A 17,145-nucleotide genomic window follows, 5' to 3' on the forward strand; every position below is an offset into this window, starting at 1 on the left:
TTAACCCTTAACAACAGTCCTAGGAAGCAGGTATTATTTGATTAGTAAACAGGTTTTGAGACTTTAAGCAACCCACTCAAGATTAGAGCTATGGAGTGGAGAAGCCCAAATTTAGTCTGATTTTAACATCTAAGCATTTATAATAATAACAAATAATTCAGAAGACCTTATTTAGACAGTAGCTTTAACCTCTATTACCTTAAAAAAAAAAAAAAAAAAGCCCAGGATGCCTCTTTTCCATTATTAACTGACTCTGTTAGAATGGCAAAGAATAATATGCAGGCAAAAGGGAGAAGATGAAAAAGAGATGACATAACAGATCATTCACAAACTAAAGAGCAAGTAGTAAAACAACCAAGAATTGACTGTTTCTAGAATATCCATCTCCTAAAAACTAAGATTTTTTTTTTTTTTTAACTTTTGGGTTTATTTATTTATTTATGGCTCCGCTGGGTCTTCGTGTCTGTGCGAGGGCTTCCTCCAGCTGCGGCGAGCAGGGGCCACTCTTCATCGCGGTGCGCGGGCCTCTCACCATCGCGGCCTCTCCTGTTGCGGAGCACAGGCTCCAGACGCGCAGGCTCAGTAGTTGTGGCTCACGGGCCCAGTTGCTGCGCGGCATGTGGGATCTTCCCAGACCAGAGCTCGAACCCGTGTCCCCTGCATTGGCAGGCAGATTCTCAACCACTGCGCCACCAGGGAAGCCCAAGAACTAAGATTTTTAAAGAACAACACACAATGCTGTGTTTTATTAATGCCTAGAGCTTTATAACACAAACATAAATAACTGACAATAATAGTAAAAATAAATTTAACTGTGAAGTAAATGGGCATATTTGGAACTAATAAGAATATTAATGAAAACAGACCCAATATAATTTTGCTACACGGAATAGTAGTAGAAAATTTCTGGTTAATAGACTGTCATAAATTTGGAATAATAAAATTACCTGAAACAGTATCTGAGAAATTCCTCTTATTTTTCTTATAAGATAAAACTTATTAAAGAGTTAAAAGTTATAGTGAAGCTAACATTAATATCCCATAAGACTTCTATGTGAATTTTTAGAATATTTCTTGATTTCAGGTTACAAAGAAAAAAATGAGTCACTGATTTTATATTTTAACTTACCAAGAACGTAAAAGGCCAAGAAGATAGCTAAATGATACAAACAGTAAAGAAAATAAGCATTTGTTACATACTTTTGCTTAAAATTTATTTTCAGAAGCAATATGCTTATAATTTTAAAAATACCCAAAGAAAAGTCTCACAACTTGAATATTGTTGACTTTAATGTTATTTCCTCACAATTTTTTATATAATTGTAATCAATACTGTAATACAACTTTACATATTTTAATAAGTATCATCTTAAACTGTATGATAGTCCATTAAATGGATACCATAGTTTATTTAATAATTCTCTTTAAACTACAGTACCCCACTTTTTGTTATTTATATTTTTTATGGCTTCCCATTTTTTGCTATTTTTATTTTTTACGCTTTGCTAGTATACTTTCATTCACTTTAACTTACTGACTAGGTGAAGCCAAGGTAAGGCAACCAACTAAGGATTCATATGAATCCTCTTATGCTGCTGTCTCACAAGAGCAATTCTTACATACACACTCTCCTACCTAGAAGTACTACCATATTTCATCTAATCTAAGATACCATCAATTATAACATATTCCTTTATTTGATGTACTACTAAGAGAAAAACCAACACATTAAACTAAGGCACTCCAGAAACTGCAGGACAGACACTAACTTCAAAGGTATGAGATATGGGGGGAAAAAGTATGTCCTAGAAACGACAATATATGGTATTAGAACTAAATACAGCACAATAATGTTTATATATAAAGTGGTCAGACTTGCCAACCTTTACTGGAATAAAAACCTAAGAGACAGAAAAACAAGATCTCTGAACTGCTAGAATGACAGTCTTAAAGCTTCTGCACATTGCAAGAGAACTTTGTATAGTCTTATTGACTCAATTTATGCACAATTAAAAATTATTACCTAATATTTTAGACCACTGCAGATTTAAAGTAACAAATCATTAAAGAGCTACACTCAAAGAATAAATAGAAGAGACAAGGAAAGATTTTATGAATTGATTAATGGCCATGAGAATGACCTATAAGCATCAAAGAAAGGTCAATTTGGGTTTATTATTTTGTAAGAAATGTGGGAAGCAATTTGGCAATACACAAGGCCTTTAAAAATATTCAGACCTTTTGATTTGTAAATTGTACTTCTGGAAATATATCTGACATGTGGATAAGGATTTATTTATATATGTGTTATTTATTTATTTATGTATTATTTATTTATTTATTTATTTATTTCTGCCTGCCTGCACTGCGCGGCTTGTGGGATCTTAGTTCCCCAACCAGGGATTGAACCCGAGCCCTCAGCAGTGAAAGCATGGAGTCCTAACCACTGGACCGCCAGGGAATTCCCTATGTGTTTATTTTAACATTATAATAGTGAAAAACTAGAAATATTTTTAAAATCCAATAATGATAAAAAATGAAGTATTAGTTTATTTCAAATCCTACAGTCTTCCCCCCCAAAAGTATTTAATAATAACAATAACAATAATAATAATAATGAAATTTCTGGGGTTAAACAGTCTATATAACTCCAGGTTCACATTGCCGAGGACTGTCCTTAACAAATTTTCTTCTGAGAGGATCCTTACTCTTCATGGGCTTTGAGCATTGCAATGGCTCTTCGGCTTTTGGATAGGTTTTCTCAGGCCTATGAGTTGCTTGTAATTATTTTTTTTTAAATGCCAACAGTCTTGTATGACAACTATCCCTTTCAAAAGCAGTCAACCCAGAAATTTTACAACTACTTAAAAATAAACTATTGCTCAAAATACCTAGAAACTTCTCTTGAAAACTGCCTACAATTACCATACCACTCTTTTGAACGTTAACTGAGAAATTTCCTTGATTGCTTTGCCAAGAAAACACATCATGAGCAGGCCAAACACAAGCAATGCACGTATTTGAGAATGATATACACAGGAGAAGAGCCAGCATCAGCAGTGTTGCAGTAAAAGTGCTACTACACCTTGTGTTATAAAATCATGCTTACATATTCAAATGGATCTGTCCTGTCATTTATTTCATGGATGGGATAGAAAAGAAAGAAGATTCACAAACTGTGCGAAGGCTTATTAACTCAATGTTTAAAAGGAACCATCACCCTAACTAGGTTTACCTCCAACTCAGGAATTCATAAAATCTCTGCAATAAAATAAAAATATGACATAAAGCATAAACTGAGGACAAAAGAGGAAAAGAACGCTGCTTAATATACATAGGTGAAAAAACACTTCACAATCTGGATTTAAAGATATGACTTCAGTCAAAGTCCACAGACTGAATTCAGAGGGCAAGAAATTTGCATTTCTAACAGTCTGCCTAGTATTCTATGATTAATAACAACCAGGGTTTATTTAACTAAATTGGCTGTGGGGAGAGAAGGACTTAATCACAGATGGAGGTTTTCAATAGTATGGTTTGCTAAGGAATTAACTTCCAGTTCCCCCTGGTATGTGCTCACAGCCTTCAATATTGTTCTTCTGTAGCATTTACCACTGCTGTAATTAAAAATCTGGGAACAGAATTTTTCAGTGTCTGTCTCTACTGCCAGACTTTAAGTGTGAGGAAAACAGGGACCACACCTGCTTTCTTCAATGAGTACCCCAATTAGATAGTAAAGCGCCTTGACACATAGTAGGCAATTACTAAATACTGCTCAGAGACAGTACTGGCAAAGGTGTGTGGGAAATAGGCACACGCCTTCACTGACTGAAAACTGATACAACCCCTTTGAAGTGCACTGAATATACATTCGGGCCTAATGCCCAACGGCCAAGGTTTTAAAAATCAGTATTTACCTGAGGCCAAAGCTGAAGCCAAATATTACCATCATAGAATGACCTTTTGATTTAAAAGAATAAAAATGTTTGTTAAAAGTTTAAAATGTTATAGTTTTAGTGGTTATTTTGTTTGATGTTATAAATGCTAGAACACCAAACAATTATACAAAGAATAGATAAAATCTTGTCTCCATTATTCTGCCTGGTATTATTATTTTAAATTTTACACACAAATATTAGCTCAAAAAGGCTATACAGGGACTTCCCTGGTGGTGTGGTGGTTAAGAATCCACCTGCCAGTGCAGGGGACATGGGTTCGAGCCCTGGTCCAGGAAGATCCCACATGCCGCAGAGCAACTGAGCCTGTGCGCCACAACTACTGAGCCTGCGCTCTAGAGCCTGAGTACCCCAACTGCTGAGCCCGCATGCCACAACTACTGAAGCCTGCGTGCCTAGAGCCCGTGCTCCGCAACAAGAGAAGCCGCCACAATGAGAAGCCTGCACACTGCAACAAAGGGTAGCCCCCGCTCGCCGCAATTAGAGAAAGCCCGCGCAGCAACGAAGACCCAACGCAGCCAAAAACATAAAATAAATTTATTAAAAAAAAAAAGGCTATACAACCACACACAGAAATGGACAACTGACTAAAATGGACAATTTTACACAATTAAAATGATGGGCAAGAGATCTGAAGATATACTGCACAAAGAAGACCCATGAATGGCAAATAAATACATGAAAATATGCTTAATATTAGGAAAATGCAAAGGAAAACCACAATGAAATGCCATTCCATACATAGCGGGGCTAACATTTTAAAAGACTGACCACAGGAAGTGTTGGTAAGGATGTAGAACTAGAACTCTCACGTAATGCTGGTAGGAATGTAAAATGTACAACCACTATAAAAACAATCTGGCAGTTTCTTAGAGAGTTAAGCATACACCTATCATATGACCCAGTCATTCTACTCCTTGGTATTTACCCATGAGAAATGAAAGCTTATGTCCAAACAAAGACTTCTACATGGATGTTCATAGCAGCTTTATTCATAACAGCCAAAAAGCAGAAACACAACCCAAATATCTATCAACAAGTGAAGGGATAGACAAATTGTGGCATTTGTGGTATACAGTGAATACTCAGCAATAAAAAGAAATGCATCATTGAAACAGGTAAAAGTAAGAGGTAGACCCCCCCGCCCTGGGCAAAGGGTTCCATTTATATAAAACTCTAGAAGATACAAACTAACCTACAGTGATAGAAAAGAGATCAGTGGTTCCTTGGGGACGGGCAGTGGGGAGGTCCACTCCCCCACTATGGAAGGAAGGGATTACAAAGAGGCACGAGGAAATTTCTTTTGAGGGTGATGGATATGTTCACGATATTGACTGTAGTGATGGTTTCATGGGTGTATACATGTATCAAAATGTCAAACAGTACACTTGAAATATGTTTGCAATTATGTCAATTATACCTCAATAAAACTTTTTTTAAAAAGCACAAAGTATTGACAATATGACTCCTGTAAGGGCATAATGCTTACACAGAACACATCATATTCTTTTGTTTTTACTTGTCAACTAACAGTTATAGAAGACTACATGATGTTATGTATACCTATGATGCTAATAAGAGAACCTTAACCCCAGGAATACTGTAGGGGAAACAGCTGAAAACCACCACACAGGCTTTTGTCTGTTTAGAATGAACTGATGTGGCTCTTGATAAGGCTGTGTGGGCACCCACTTGTCCAGTCAAGTTCGGCAAATCCTGAGAATTTCCACAGTCCCTTAACAGCTCAGGAGTATATTAGTCAGAAATGCCTCTAAAGTACTTACTCATTTTTGTTTCAGAACAGGGCTTAATGGCAATATCTTGGGTGAGGATTTAGGAATCTTATCTTGAACTGTTGAGCCATGAGACATGAGGCATAGAAGGGTTTGTCCTCCAAGATTCAGGCTCAGCTCTAATATTTTGAATATCAAAGTTCCTATGGTGCAATGATTCATTTGGAGGGTGAAGGTAGAGGGAGTTCTTGTCTGTTGTTTTATTCTTCTCTGAGGTAGAAATAGTTAACAATAAAGAATTAATGGTCTTTATCATTGCCTATTTTTAGGAACTTCCCCCACCCTCCTTATCCAACAGCATCTTTGGGTGAAGATGAGATCATGTTTAAAACACACACACACCACTGAACAATAGCAGGTACTATAAATCTACATTCAAGCACTGCAGGTGTACCAAGTTGGGACTTGAGCATTCTGTACTTTAAGGGTCTGTTTTGGATCACATTGAAGAGTTTGGGTGTCACTTAGCCTATTCTTTGGATTAATAAGAGATACTTTTCTTTCTTGAAACAAATGAAATAGAGCACACTGAACAGAAGTATGTTATATTCAAAATTATTTGTGGATATTGTAACTCATCTTAATAGTCCCTCACTGTCTGATTCTGCATTATCTAAGACTAGGACTTATAGAGTGACAACCCGTTTTTCACAAGATACAGTTATTCTTACATTTAGCTAGCTATCACACCCTCAATGTTCATATTAATTGGCAATCTGATTCCCTATGTATTATTTGAGAGCTCTAACATAATTGTTTCGGTACATAAAATCAGCAACTTTCACAATTATTAACAACGGTAGTATTTTACTTTTAATAATTTACATTCAAACTTCAATTGATAGAATTTCAAGGTATGAGTCACATAAACAGCACTTCAAGTTATATCTAGAATGCTTACCATTATTTGAAAGTAACAAAACGTCATGACATTTGTCAGACCTTGTTCTCATACTGACACTGTTATACTGATTAGATATGGGGTAACCTATGCTATCACATGATGGTAGATCACACGTAATTCAGGGATGCTAGAAATGTTAAAGGCATTCAGCTATTCAGCTTCCCAAAGACTCAAGCTAAATGGGCAGATTTTGGCAAAATACTGAGGACAAACCTGACCTTCAGTGCATCCCTAAATTGGACAATAATTTGGCAATACCCACCAAAATTCAAAATCCTTTGACCCACCTCTTCCATTTTTAGGAATTTACTTTGTGTACAAAATGTGCTATTAACAAAATAATCTATTACAGCACTGTTTCTTACAGCAAAAGACTGGAATGTCCATTAATATGGAGACTACGCAGTTAAATAACTTTTAGTAGTCTGAGAGCTGTGGTGTTAAGATAGTAATCTCTGGAAAAAGACTCTCTAGGTTCAACTCCAGAGTCCTATTACTTATGAACTGTGTGACATTGGTGGGCATTTAACCACTCAAAGCCTAAACTGCCTCATCTGTTAAATGGGGATAAAAATAATACCTATCTCATAAGGTTGTTGCGAGCCTTGCATGACTTAATTCAAGAAAAGTGCCTGATACAGGAGTAAACTCTCAAAAAATTGTTGTGTAGGATGATGATGGTACATCAGTACAAGTGAATACTAGACTATTATTAAAAAGAATGTGGCATCTTTAACTGTATCAATGTGGAAAAATCTCCAAGGTAACATTGTTAAATGAAAAATGTAAGTCCCGGGAATAACATGACAAGATGCTACCTTTGTGAACAAATACATGAAAAAAAAGAGTAAGGATGGAGAGAGGGGGAGAAAACGCACACATGTATGAATATAAAAATTTTACTGTATTTGTACATGTATTATCCATTCAACTTAGTTAAAAATACTGAGTGATTCGATGAGGGCTAAACCAATTAAGCCAAGTGATAAAATTACTATATATACCTAATTAACTGAGCAAAAAGCATAGTAACTAAATAATAATGGCAAATATGTACATGGCTGTTATTATGTAACAGTCGTTCTAATCACTTTTCTTATATTATTCATTTAATCCTCACAACACTTAATGAAATAAATATACTCTTAATATCCTTATTTTAAAGCTGAGAAAAATGCAATACAGAAACATAAAAGAAACTTCCCCAAAGTCACACTGCTAAGAAGTAACAGAGCCAGGGTTTGAGCCAGTCTGGCTCCAGTACCTACACCACTAACCTCCTTGCTTGCTATGTTGCCTCTCAATACTACTCTAAAATTACTTTTTATTTACATATATCCCAATTCTTTTCAAAAGGAATTTGTACATTCCTCAAAAAATGAAAAACAGAACTCCCATATGAACCAGCAATTCCACTCCTGGTTATTTATTTAAAGGAAACAAAAACACTAACTAGAAAAGGTATATGCACCCCACTAAGTTCATTGCGGTATTACTGACAATAGCCCAGATATGGAAGCAACCTAAGTGTCCATCAACAGAAAAATGGATAAAGATGATGTGGTGTGTGCATACAATGGAATATTAGCCGTAAAAAAGAATGAAATCTTTCCATTTGCAACAACAGAGATGGACCTACAGGGTATTAGTGAAATAAGTCAGACAGAGAAAGACAAATACTGTATGATTTCAGTTATATGTGTAATTTAAAAAACAAAACAAATGAACAAACAAAACAAAGTCATAGATACAGAGAACAAACAGGTGATTGCCAGAAGGAAGGGGATTGAGGGAGGAAAGAAACATGTGAGGGAGATTAAGAGGTACAAACTTCCAGTTGCAAAATAAATGAGTCACAGGTATGAAATGTATAGTGTAGGGAATATAGTCAATAAGTATGTAATATCTTTGTATGGTGACATGTCGTAACTAGACTTATTGTGATTATTTTAAAATGTATAGAAATATCGAATCACTATGTTGTGTAGCAGGAACTAACATAGTATTTGCTTTAAGTCAATTATACTTCGAAAACAAACAAATTCATAGAAAAAGAGATCAGATTTGTGATTACTAGAAATAAGGGAGCAGGGGGAGGGGTAACTGGATGAAGGTGGTCAAAAGGTACAAACTTCCAGTTATAAATAAGTGCTAGGGATGTACTGTATAACATGATATATAATTACATTACTGAATGTTAAATATGAAAGTTAAGAGAGTAAATCCTAAGAGTCTTCATCACAAGAAAAAAAAAATTTGTTTAACTTTCCTTAATTTTGTATCTACATGAGATGATGGATGTTTACTAAACTTACTGTGGTCATCATTTCATGATGTATGTAAGTCAAGTCATTATGCTGTACACCTTAAACTTATACAGTGCTGTATGTCAATTATATCTCAATAAAACTGGAGGGGAAAAATGTGTACAGTTTACAATAAAGAACATATACATAATTAAGTTAGTAAAACTGATAAGGAAAAGGGGAAACAAAAAATATCAACACGAGAAACAAATACAAATGCTTTAAACATGCAACAAATCTCACTCTAAAGCAGGGGTCCCTAACCCCTCGGAACCCAGCCACACAGCAGGAGGTGAGTGGCAGGCAAGCGAGCGAAGCTTCATCTGCCGCTCCCCATTACCGCCTGACCCCTCCCCCACTCCCCCCCACCCCCCCGCTGCCACCCACCCCGTCTTCGGAAAAACTGTCTTCCATGAAACCGGTGCCGGATGCCAAAAAGGTTGGGGACCGCTGCTCTAAAGCATCTGTTATTTTCTATTACGGCTTTGAATGATATATTAATTTCAGATTCTTAAAAGGACTGAAATCAAGTATTAAATAACTTAATTTTGCTTCTTTACAGGCATTCTTATTTGAAGCTTTCTAAGGAGAGTTAACGTTGTATCTAGTTTTTTTATTCACCAAAATCCAAATGTGGACTTTCCCTTATGCTGACCGTCATACGATTACGTCAGGTAACAGACCCATAATTGTGCAATATGCTCTATTATCCCCAAGGCAGAAAACATTTCTGGAGGACTTAATATCCATACCAAAAATAAAATTTGTAACCCTATCTGGTAATGCCTATCACTTTCCTGTACATTTTTAATGACAACTTCTTATTGTATGCCCACGGGTTATCACATACACAAAATTAAGGAGAATTTGTGGAATTAGCAGGGTAATTTATACACTTTCCCCTCAGATACCTAAGTAATTAAGACAAAAAAAAATTTCAGACAATTGCCATTTCTGGCCATTTCAAATGGAATTCTTCCTTTTGTTAATTCCTTCTTTGCCCTAACAGATCTTTTACTTTTAATTAATTAACTTATTAATTAATTAATTTCTGGCTGTGTTGGGTCTTCATTGCTGTGCGCGGGCTTTCTCTAGTTGCGGCGAGCGGGGGGCTTCTCTTCCTTGCGGTGCGCGGGCTTCTCCTGCTGCGGAGCACAGGCTCTAGGCGTGCGGGCTCAGTAGTGGTGGCTCGCCGGCTCCACAGCGCAGGCTCAATAGTTGTGGCACACGGGCTTAGTTGCTTCGAGGCAAGTGGGATCTTCCCGGACCAGGGCTCGAACCCGTGTCCCCTGCATTGGCAGGTGGATTCTTAACCACTGCGCCACCAGGGAAGTCCCTTCTTTTTAAAAAAGGTAGTTTTTTCTAATTACAGAAACACTACATGTTCATTGTAAAAATAAAAACACGTAATACAGAAAAGGGTAAGAAAATAAAAACCACCTAAAATGCCCATCCATGTACTGAGGTAACCACTAAACATACATTTTGGTGACTATCCTTTCTGCAATTCAACTTGTACAGATATGCACAAACATGTAGTTTTATGCATGTGTTATTGTGAATACCCTGCCTTTTTTTCTTTGTCTTTCTGTTTTCTTTTGCTTACTTCCTCCTTCCAGTGTTGACAATCATATAGGCACATACAAAACTCATGGTGCTTTTCAGCTGTTTAACAAAAATGGGATCTCGTTACATATATTTCTCTAAACTTTGCCTTTCTCACTTCAGATACATGATGGATCCTTTTAGGATGTATTTGGAAATCCTTTCGATTCACCAGTATGGATTTAACTCCTACTTTTAATGGATTTTAAAAACATAAAATCTATAAGTTATATATCAATACCCCTACTGACAGGCATTCCCTTTGTTCCCAGGTTTTTGCTACTTCAAACACTGCTTCAATCGACATTCACGTGAACACTTGCTACTTACTGGTGTTTTTATTCTAAGGAAAAGAGTCCACACGGTGGGATTGCTGGATGGAAGAATATGTATTTTTAATATTAACAGATACTGCCTGATTGTTTACTAAAAAAACTGTAACAATTTACATCTCCACTAGCATTTTATGAGAAAATCCTTTACCACACATCCCTGCTAGCGGTAAGTTTACCACTTAATTTCTGCTAATCAGAAAAAAATTTTCATTGTTAGTATATTGATTACTAGTGAAGTTATACATCTTTTCATAAGTTTGTTGAATGTTTGGATTTCTCTTCTTGAAGTTCTGGTCATATGCTTTACCCATGTTTCTACTGTGTGGACTTTTTCTTAATACGTAAAAGTTCTGACAAATGTTAACTCTATCTGTTATACATATTTCAATTTTTTTTCAACCTGGCTTTTGTCCTCTATTTTTGCCATTGAAAAATTCTTCATTTCTATGTGTTCTCATACACCTATGTTTACTTTTATGACTTTCAGATTTCCTATCTTGGTTTAAAAGTTCATCACTACATCTAGATTGTATATATAAAAAAATTTTAGAAATTAATATTTTTAATATTTTATTTTAAATATTTAAGTTCTTAATCCATCTTGAAACTAGTTTCTGCATATGTTGCAAAGTACTCGCTCAAGTTAATTTCTTCCAGACAGACAAGTTGTGTCAGTTACATTTACTATATATGTCCCAGTTCTTCCCACTGGATTGAAATATCACTTCACCATGTATTAAATTCTTTTATATGCTGGGATTTACTTCTGCTTTTTAAAATTCTGCTGAGCTTACAGAGGCCTAAAAACATACCTGCACCTATAAACTTAAATAATGTATTCAGTTATCTGGATAAGTCAAAAAACATTTTCACTTAGGATATCCAAGTAATTAAGAAGAAATCATCATTTAAATGCCTTAATTCTCCATACCAAATTAAAAAATTATTGCCCAAAGCAATAAACAGTGATTGTAGGAACTCAAATATAAATTTTAAAACTTTCTTAAATCTCCTAATCTAAGATGACTTATTTTGATGCATATCTGTCCATCTTTTTCAATATGTATATACAATCATTACTACACATACAGTTTCTGTATCATGCCCTTTCTTCAATTTTATAAGTGTTTTCTAATTTAGTCTTCTCTATTTTATTTTTAAATAAACACTTAAAAGAATTAAACTAAGAAATAACTAAAACAAAACAAAGTCTGGTTGTTTTTCATTGCTCAAGCACATGTGGAGCTCTTCTGCATTATATCATGCATTACCCATTTTATTTTCAATGAAATAAGCTTAACTATTTTTCAGAAAAGAAATAAAACATGGCATGTTGTTGATATAATTTTTAAAAAGGTTTGTCAACGAAAGAACAACCGTTTCTACAGATAGCATTAAGATTCAGAAAAACACTGAAAATTTTATTGTAGTAGCTAGTCATAATATTGACACCAAAAAAATAGCAACAAAAAAAATCATAGGCTAAATCTCAAAATATCTATGAAATACCACCAATTTTGAAGGCTAAGTGCAGTTGTGAAATTTATTAAACAGAGCTAACTACGAACAAATATAAAGGGGCGTTTCAAATAAATTAATCATTAAATAATTTTACTCACAGTAGTAACTAATTCTAAAGATGACTTTAATAGTTACAGGTAAAAATAAAGATTTATTACTATGGAAATATACATCTATTTCAGCTATCTTTATAAACACACACACAATGTATATGTATTTACTATACATATAATATGTATATACTATATATATATAAAATAATACACTTATATAAACCGAAGTCACTTTCAGTTCACAACAGAAAACAAAGAAAATAGTAAATTTTTAAAGTCTCTACAGAGAAATTAAATGGAAAATATGGTTATTGATCATAATTTATTTCACTATAATAGAAAACTTGACATTAAAGAGAATATTCAATAATCTCTTAATAAAATCTTTCCTTAGAACAAATGAGTTATTTTTTTCAGGATTAAGGTGAAACATAAACTCATGATAGCTACACTTCAATTATTGTTTAATTTACTGATATTTTCCAATACAAAACCACCAAACCTTGTGAATCATCAACCTAGGAAGGGAAAAATTTTACTCTAGTTCACGTCTCCATTGTGTTCTCTATATTCCTATGCCTACTTCAAATGAGGATAAAAATAAGGCATAAAAACATTTAGAATAAGAGGCAGAAATTTTAAATATAAGCTAAACTCAAAAGTTCCACCTCTATAGGGTGGTATAATTTTAATATATTTCTATAATCTATTGTAGGGATAATAATTTAGAAATACAATACTTCCTTAAATTGATTCCACATATTAATGATCACAAGCTCTGGAAAATCTTTATATAGAAAATATTAAGTCACTGCAGTTGCCAAAATAATAGACTTTATGTTGATATTTCTTAGCTCCTATTAATAAATCTATTTTAGAATCTTTGCTAGAAGTACATTTTTCTTGCTATTTTTTGGTAACAGCCTCATTTCAAATTCTACTCTTTACTTCATACGCCAAACTTGTTGCTTAATTTTATAGGATATCTAAAAGTCTCCTTTAGAAATTCAGTATATAAAATCAAACTAGATATCAGCAAAGTTAATTTTTTAAATGTACAAAGTATGTACTAGGCCCTCTGCATTCATGATCTAATTTAACAGTATCTATGGCATAGATTTAAACACGAAATTTAAGCTTAGATTAAGTAAACTGTCCAAGGTCACACAGCTTAAATAAGTGGTAAGGCCAGACTTGAACCCAGGTCTATAGGATCACAAAATACCACTTAGTTTTAAAAATACTTTCACATAGATTACCTAGGGTTTATCTCACTTGAAATCATAATACCCTTGATAGAAAGTTTCCTAAGTATCAAACCATAAGCCCCCATCCCCAACTTTACTTAAAAGCATATAGCTAAAGTGGCAGTACTTAATGATGATTTTCTGACTTTTAGTCTAGGGCTATATCACGTGTAGCCTGTACAGTGCCCCTTTTTTCAATAAACACAACTCACTCCTCTTCCCTTCCCTATCACGCAAACACATATGTTGTGAAAATAAGTTTATCACTACATTAATAAAGTCCATCTGAGGTTTATATCTATTCTATTGACCATGATTTGGATGGTTACTATTAACAATTTATATTTGAAAGCTAATACCTAGTGCATAAACTCAGTAGGAGCTATATCTGCAAGAACTTTAAAAGTAGTTTAATCTCCCTGTCCAACTGTCAAACACTCATTCAATAAACAATTTACTGAATGCCTATCAAGTACTTCAGCATCCTGGTGCTAAAGACACCACAGTAGAGACACTGTCCTTGAATTCCTAGGAGCTTAACAGTTTAGTAAGGACAGCCCAGCAAACAGTAATTAAATACAATGTGCTAGAAATGAAAATAGAAGAATAGAAAATATCGTGTAGTAGTCTATAGAAGTGAGTGCCTAGTTCTGCCCACAGAGGAAGAAAGCATCTTGGTGGTGGCCATAATCTACAAAGGCAGTGACATATAAGAAAGACCTCAGAGTAAGCACACAAGAGGTGTCAGGGACCCGAACACAAAAACCCCTGTGTGCCATTTTATGTTGGACTACAGCACAATTCTCTACTGAATGTTAAGATTTCTACATATAGGGAATTCCCTGGTGGCCCAGTGGTTAGGACTTAGCGCTTTCACTGCAGGGCGGGGGTGGGGGGGGTGGGGGGGCGGTTCAATCCCTGGTCGGTGAACTAAGAACTAAGATCCCATGAGCCACGTGGCATGGCCTAAAAAAAAAAAAAAAGATTTCTGCATATAATACTCATAGATTGATAAAAAGCTAGTCTCAGAAATGGTTTCCACACTTCACATCACTTGTTTGTGTGTGTAAATCGTGTATAACGTCAAAGCGCTTTTTCAAATTCAACTTTAGTAGCAATTTAGTCACCAATTCCTGCTGCCAATCTTCCAGATTTCATTAGTGGTCTAAATTACTGCTTTTGTAAGTTCCCTAAAATCAGGGGAATTGTGAAGTAAAACTGCAAACTCATTCAACCTCTTTCACATTGACATTCTCTCCTCTGGTACTCAATCCTTTTTAGCCTGTTTTCTCTATCCCATTTTGGTCTCACCCAGACAGGACTGGTTTGGACTTCAAGAATTCCTCTTATTTGGTGGAATGTTACCTGGGCAATGAAGCAACACTGCTTACATTTTTCTCTCCTCTAGTGATCAGGGAACCTCACTCTGGAGCAAACTAATGGATAAAACTATATTTATATCGGTAGCAAGCACACCGATACAAAAACATCTCAAACAAATTAGTGCTTTTGTCCAATATAAGTTATGTGCACAAAATGCTAAAACCGTAAATCATAATAGTGGCCTTCGTCATTAGTTAGAGAAAGCAAGAAAGATCTTTAAGGTTATGTTTTCTAGTAATGAGCATCAATAAGCGAGTTTCTCTATTTTGAACTTACTGTAAAACATTTTGTTCAAGTGATATTACTCTAGAATTTTAACTTCCCCCTTAACAAAATAAGACCAGTTTATTGCAGAGAATTTGGAAGATACCAGAAAAACAAAAATAAGTCAGTCATACCCACCACTCAACGATAATGATTCCATCTTCCTCATTTTTCAGCTGTCTTTTTAATGGATTCTTCAATGACATGGGTTAGAAAACTCTAAGGCTTAACTAAGAATATAATTTTTTCAGATTAAGAAAATGTGTAATTTAAATTTTAAAAATCAAATTTGTAATTTCTGTAAGGCTTTTCAATTTAAAAGAACCAAGGGACTTGCTGAGTTTGCAGTATAAACAAGAGTTTAACCCCAAACAGAAAAACACTCTTCCCTAAGGCACATTGTTTGGGGTCAAAACATTGGTTACTATATTACATGTGAAATGGGAGTACATTGGGTTGGGTAAAAACCTAAACAATCTTTTCTGCACTTTCAGAAAATACAGTTCATCAAAATCTGAAGAGGTCACCTGGAGTTTTACAAATGGGGAAAGCTAAGGAGGGATACAAATGCTACTTAACATAAATTTACCACTAGTCAAGGAACTGACTGGGAGTGGCAATTAAGTAGGATTTTAGGGAGAAATGGCAAGAGGATGTCAAAGGCAGAAAATATGAAGTCAGCAATATCTCGACTTAACCTCCTTACCTTTAAGTTTGTGGTCAAACACATTGGTTTAATTATCTTTCCAGCCCAATGAGTTTCTGAAGAATTACTTCCCTTTCAGAGAGGTCACTTTTCCATAAGCTAGCCTGGGTCTCCTGCAGATCATGACACCGCAACACCATCTTTCAACGCCTCCCCATTCAATCTAGACTGTCGCATTACCAACACCTCCTGTTTTGAAGGTAGTATATATTTATTCTTTCAACTGTCCTCTCCTTTTCTGCACCATTAAGTCAGAGAAGAGAAAGGTAAACGGCCACCTTTTACCCTTCCAGATCCATTCAAAGCTTGTGGACATCTATAAAACGCCTCTCGCAAGGATGTCAGATAAAAACTCAGAATTAACTGAGAATGCACATTCGGAAGCAAGCTTTACGGTGACTCCGCAGTGAGGGCCACATCGGTGACATTCTCTCGCAAGCCTGTCTCACAGGAGACGCCTCTGCCTCCGAGGTTTTTCCTATCTCCCCGCTCCCCAGCCCGGGGCTGAAGGTAAAGACCTTACAAGGCCTCTGCCAAAGAACAGGCTTTGGGGATTGAGACCTGGAGGCTACTGCAGACCCCGAAGAATGCCTGAACCAATCCCACTACCCGAAGCCCCAAAGACTCGAAAGGGGAACCATAATGGCCGCACTCACCCCCAGCCCCGGGAAAGGTGGACATGTGAACTCCTAGGCTGCAGGGGCGACCACAGTGGGGGAGCGGGTGTCAAGACAACTGGAGAAATTACATCGCCGGTGCAGGATGACAGAGGGGGGAAGCCCGAGACAGCAGAGGTCACCATTCACACTCTCTCTTCTCTTCCTCCTCCCACCTCTTCTCTTCTATCCCAACCAGCCACCGGTTACCGGTCGCCACTCACCTGCCGGGGCGCGAGGTCCAGAAACTGTGCCGATCACCTACCCAGAGGCTCTGTCACTGTGGGAGGGGAAGTCTTCAGCTGCAGAGGGGGGCGGGCCCAGACAGTCACGTGACCCCCGGGCTCCGCCCTGTTCTCCCCAACCGGGCTTGCTGCATCTCCGGCGCCTGTATTTTTGCGGATCGTTTGAACATT

General features: G+C 36.1%; 1 protein-coding gene across 1 annotated transcript in view; it reads right to left on the reverse strand.

The window, feature by feature from the left end:
- ATP6V1A (ATPase H+ transporting V1 subunit A) overlaps window positions 1-17,053 on the reverse strand; it is a 57,954-nt gene extending 40,901 nt beyond the window's left edge. Inside the window, exon 1 of the mRNA XM_059921112.1 lies at window positions 16,954-17,053. The gene's annotated coding sequence lies outside the window, so the exon portion shown is untranslated. The remainder of the gene's footprint in view (window positions 1-16,953) is intronic.
- Window positions 17,054-17,145: the final 92 nt, after the last annotated feature.

The sequence above is a fragment of the Balaenoptera ricei genome, chromosome 4 (genome assembly GCF_028023285.1).
Source record: "Balaenoptera ricei isolate mBalRic1 chromosome 4, mBalRic1.hap2, whole genome shotgun sequence".
In the NCBI taxonomy this organism is placed as follows: domain Eukaryota; kingdom Metazoa; phylum Chordata; class Mammalia; order Artiodactyla; family Balaenopteridae; genus Balaenoptera; species Balaenoptera ricei.